Source organism: Pinus tabuliformis, chromosome 3_2, assembly GCF_031772625.1.
Source record: "Pinus tabuliformis cultivar Carrire ecotype Pingquan chromosome 3_2, CPIR1, whole genome shotgun sequence".
Classification (NCBI taxonomy): Eukaryota; Viridiplantae; Streptophyta; class Pinopsida; order Pinales; family Pinaceae; genus Pinus; species Pinus tabuliformis.
Window position 1 is genome coordinate 625301845 of NC_142302.1, and position 6006 is coordinate 625307850.

Genomic DNA, 6006 nt, shown 5'->3' on the forward strand with positions numbered 1-6006 from the left:
AATAGAGGCCTCATTAATAAAAATGCTTATGAGGATTAGTTCAAAGACTTTTGCTAGTTTAGTTTTGGAGCTCTCTCTCTCTCTCATACTCTTGGACACTTGAGTTTCTTGGAGGAGTGTGGCATACTTGGAGTTTTGGAGCAAGAAGACAAAGGAAGAGAAGGAAAGCACAAGAGGACATTAGGATCAACAACTATAAAAGTTTTTTCTTGCAGGGGCCAAGTTGTATGTATATTTTCCTCACTATTTTTGTCATGCATGGAATATGCATGTGTTTTATTGGTCATGATCTGTCACTAGCATGGAGGATTGTCTGGATTGACAGTGGATTTTCCTATACTTGCCATTTTCTAGATAGCCATGGTGTTGTGGGTACATTTCTTTGTTTTTCTGGTTGGTTCTCATGTTTCCTTTAGCTTGGGTTGAGTTACTAGTTCTTGAAAGCCCTGGTTGGACAAAAGCTCTGGAGGCCCTGTAACAGCTTGAGTTGAGTTACTAGTCCTAGAAGCCTTGGTTGGAAAAACAATCTAGAAACTCTTGGTGGGTTGAGTTGCTAGTCCTTGAAGCCCTAGTTGGACAAACGCTCTGGAAGCTCAACGAAAACTATGGGTTGAGTTACTAGTCCTGGAAGCCTTGGGTGGAACAAACACTCTTGAGCCCTAGAAGGCTTGGGTATAGACCAATATGATGATGGTTTTGTGATGTCTGATCGTGAGGTGGAATAACTGTTTGATGTGTTAACGTGGTTGGCCTCTGGAAGCCCTTGATGGTTGAATTGATGTGTTTTATGAGATCCCACATTCATGCTTGAAATTTGGCATGAGGGCATTGACTAGTTGAAGATATTTTTGGCTCATCCATGTCTACGACTGGGTGGTTCATGGAAGTCCCACAATTGGTCAACCTTTAGATCATTAATATGAGGATTATTTCCCCTTGTTATTTCATGAGAATTACACTGGTTTATATGTGGATTATATGGCTTTTGTTTCCTTGGTATTTCTATTGCTATTATGCTAGTTACGAATATGTATTATGACTGTGGCTATGTATGGCTCTCATCATGTTTTCACTTGTAAATTAATGCACAATGTATCTATGGCGTAATGGATGAAACTACAACTAATGTGTTGAGGCATCAATGTTTCTTAACGATTCTAAGATGAGTATGAGACCCCTATGCCCATATATGTTTTTTAAACCTGTAGATTACATATTTGTGATATGTTTGATGAAATGCCTATCATGGTTAGTAGGAGTCCAGTGAAGCCCTTGTTTACGTAATTGCATTTGTATTATCATTCCATTGTTATATTTATGTTTTGAAGGTGTCATATAGTTCTAGGTAGTGAACCGGGCTTTGTGCCTTAAAAAGTGGCTTAGATCTCAGGGATGCAAGCACAACAGTGGGAAAAAAAGTCCCGAACGATGGCATACCATGCTGTGGGAGCATCTAGAGCCCTCTGGACGTATGCATGCCCATATCAAGGGAGCAGCTGGGAGTGTAATGGTCTGAAAACTCAGTGGGACTCAGGGGTTGGTTACCTAAGAGGTTGGGATGGTTCTTGAGAGTCTTGTTGCTGATGTGGAAGATATATATGGTGTGTTTCCATCGGTTCCACTTCCTTAAGGTGATTTAGGAGGTTGAATCATATCATAGTAACTTCTTGTCACATTTTTACCCCTGTTGGTTGGTTACTTGGGTAGATGTGGGAGGTGGGTGTTGGAGAGTGGTATCATAGCATGGTTCACCCCTCAGACTAGATGGAATGTTTGTTGGTTATGCATTCATGTCGGTTGCATATGTGTTTCTTGTGTTGTAATACCATGTGCTTGTTGCATTTGTATGGTATGGGTCATGGTTGTAGTGATGTCGCCATGGGAAGTTGATGGTGTTGTTGTGGAGTGTGTCGTCATGAGTGTATGGTTGATTATGCATTGTTTATGCACGTTAGTATTCACATGTGGTCAAGTGTGCAGTGATGTGGTGATTGTTGTCATGCATGAGGTCATGGGATGTGTAGTTAATATGGTCATGCATTGATGACTCGACTCTAGCTAGAATGATGGGTACAAGGTTATATGCTTATGTGTTATATTTCTATATGTTGTCATGATTATGTTATACATGTATTAAGCTGTCTGGTTGATCTTGCAAATGAGGTACCCTCCTTGAAGTATGCTAAGGTACATTGGTTTATTATGATTTGGATTAGCTGACATGATATACCTTGCAGGAAGAATATCAAAGATGACTAGAAAGATGGTAGAATACAGTTCCTGAGACTCTCCCTATGGATCGGATGAGCATCGTGGTGTTGGGCACTCTTCTAATTTAGAAGACACACTAAGAAGCTTAAAGGAAGAAATAAGGAGTTTTAAGGCTGACAATGAAAAAATCACACAGGCACAAGAGAAACAAGCAGAGGTAAATGCTGTGATACTTCAGAGTTTGTCAGAATTGTAGTGATAGGGACCACTTTGGATCAACCATGAGCAGGAGGACATAACTAATGGGGAATATGGTAGTAGGTCTCGTGGTGGTCACAAGTCAGACAGAGATGATAAAGTGAGAGATGGAAGGTTGTTTGATACTCCCGATAAGAGAGGTGATGGAAACATATACTATTCTAGTTTTGGTTCTGATAGGCATTATGATCGTCATTGTTATCATCCTTAAGGGAGGAGTAATAGGGGATACTTTCCAAATGAATTTAAGAAAGAAAATCCACCTACATTTGATGGGGAGATGAAGAAATCACAAGATGCAGAGGCATGGTTGCTTGGCATGAGGAAGTTCTTCATGTTGAATGATTACTCAATGAACATGAAAGCCAAAATAGCTACATTCAGTCTCAAAGGTAAAGCAGATATTTGGTGGGAAGATGTGAAGAATGTCAGAGGTATTCATGAGGAGGACTTGACCTGGAATGAGTTCAAGAGACTATTCAAGAAGAAGGACCTATCAGAGAGATACTTTGATGATAGGGAAAAAGAATTTTATGAGTTAAAGATGAGATCAATGACAGATGAGGAGTACACTAGCAGGTTCTTGGAACTACTTAGGCATGAGCCTTACCTCAGGGAGGAGAAGGCCAAGATTCAAAGGTTCATTAGTGGATTACAGATTGTGTTCAAAGAGAATATTGAGTTCAATGAGCCTAGATCATTGGAGGAGGCCATCTGCAAGCTAAAGCATTGCTATGAACAGTCGAAGCGCAAATATGAGACTAAGCCAAACTAGAAAGGTAATGAAAGGAACAAAGGAAAATGGGACAAGAAGGGAGCAAGACCTTAGGGTACATGTAATAAAGAGAATGCAGTGCCATCAAAGAAGTTTAATGCATCAGACAAATGACAGGGACTTTGATCTGAGGAACAAAATAAGGGTGCAAGATGGAAGCCTATAAAGTGTTGGACTTGTGGCAAAGATCATCACTATAGAGGTTGTCTGCATAATCAAGGTAGTAGGCATCAGATATACAATGCTAAGGAGGAAAAAACAGTGGGAGATGTTGGACAAAGTATTCCTAGGTTCTATGCAGCACCAGATAACGGACATGTAGACCATCAGACATCTATGATTGAGTTTGTTGTAGTTTCATTTGGTTTAACTAATGCTCCAGCTACCTTTATGTGCTTGATGAATAGTGTGTTGTGTCCATACTTGGATAAGTTTGTTTATGTGTTCATTGATGATATATTGGTATATTCTAATAATGAAGAAGAGCATGCCGAGAATTTAGAAGAAGTGTTGAGATTGTTGAGAGAGAATCAATTGTATGCGAAGCCAATTAAGTGCAGTTTCTTTTAGACTGAGGTACACTACTTGGGACATGTTGTCTCCAAGGATAACATAATAATGGATCCAGAGAAGATAAGAGATATCATGGAGTGGGAAGCTCCCAAGAATGTGGATGAGGTGAGATATTCCATGGGGTTAGTAGGTTATTACAGGAGGTTTATCAGGAACTTCTTGCAGATTGCTTATCCTATCACGTCATTGCAAGGAAAGGTAAGAAGTTCGAATGGATAGAGGAATCTTCAGCTAGTTTTGAGCAGCTCAAGCAGTTGTTGACACATGTAATAGTGTTAAAGATTGTAGATCCAGACAAAGAGTTTGTAGTATGTACAAATTATAGCAAGAGAGGACTTGGTGGAGTCCTTATGTAGGATGTTTAGGTTGTATGCTATGAGTCACAGAATCTGATTGAGCACGAGAAGAACTACACCGCACATGATATTGAGTGGGTAGTGATCATGCATGCATTGAAGATGTGGAGGCATTATCTGATTGGTAGGAGGTTTGTATTGATGAGTGATCAAAATGGTTTGCGGTATCTATTTGATCAACTGAATTTGAATGGCAAATAGTGTTGGTGGTTGGCCACGATCAGTAAGTTCGACTTTGAGATCAGGTATATAAAAGGTAAAGAGAACAAGGTGGCGGGTTCTCTTAGTAGATGAATACAGGTAAATCACTTAACAAATATGAACCCATATGGGATAGACTTATAGGATAGGACCTTGCAGGCAAGTCAGTAGGATGTCAGGTATATGGAGATGTGCACAGGTTGCAGCAGAGTTTAGGTGATGGTACAGGTAGTGGTACATGTACATGTTCTGGTATAGGTATAGGTACATGTAGTGATATAGGTACAAGTACAGGTACAGGTACAAATGCAGGTGCACAGGATGTGGACTATCGTCTCATGGTAGACAGATTGGTTAGATTTAGAGACATGATATATGTGTCGGATAACAGTGAGCTCAAGAAGGTGATCTTGTGGGAGTTTCATGCGAAACCATATTCGGGTCACCCAGGTTATCAAAAGACGTTGACAACAATGAAGAAATTCTATTATTGGCCGAATTTGAAGAGAGATGTAGCAGAGTTTGTGGCTAGGTGTTTAGACTGTCAGTAGGTGAAGGTAGAGTATAGGCATCCAGGTGGACTATTACAGCCTATTGCGATTCCAGAGTGGAAATGGGAGGTCATTTCCATGGAATTTATCATAGGTTTGTTGAGGACAGTGAGACATCATGATTCCGTCATGGTAGCGGTGGACAGGTTGACAAAGGTAACACACTTCATTCCAATAAAGTATACATTATTAGTGAGTGATGTAGCACAGGTCTTTATCAGGGAAGTGGTCAGATTGCATGGAGTTCTGAAGAAGATTGTGTCAGACAGGGATGCGAATTTCACTTCCAAGTTTTGGAAGGAGTTATTTGCATGTTTGGGCACAATTGGCCTTCAGTAAAATTTATCATCCGCAGACAGATGGATAGACAGAGAGGGTCAATAGGTTATTGGAGGACATGTTGAGGATGTATGTGATGCATTAACAGTGGAAGTGGGAAGAGTACCTTCGGCTGGTAGAGTTTGATTACAACAATGGGTATCAGGAATCACTGAGGATGAGTATGTTTGAGGCATTGTATAGGTGAAGTTGTAATACTCCCATCAGTTGGAGTGATCCAGTTAACAGGGTGTTGATTGGATCACACATGTTGGCAGACATGGAGCGGGAAATGCAGGTAATTAAGAAGAATTTGAAAGTAGCACAGGATAGGTAGAAGAGCTATGCAGATCGAAACATGTTGTTTAAGGAGTTCCAGGTTGGGAACTATGTGTACTTGCACATCAAACTGAAGAAGAGCTCCTTGCAGATTGGGTCATGTGCCAAGATGGCAACCCAGTTTTGTGGACCTTTCAGGATTATTGAGAGGATTGGGCCAGTAGCCTATCGACTTGCACCGCATACGACAATGAAAGTCCGTGATGTTTTCCATGTCTCATTGCTTAAGAAGTATGTTAAAGATGACAATCATGTGATTGATTGGTCTATATTGCAAGTGGAGCTAGAAAGAGAATTCCAGCCGGAACCGCAATGTATATTGTAGAGAAATATGCTCATGCTTTGGAACCAAGCAATCAAGCAGGTTAAGGTGAAATGGAAGCACTTTGGGCTCGATGAAGTTACATGGGAGATGGCGGATTAG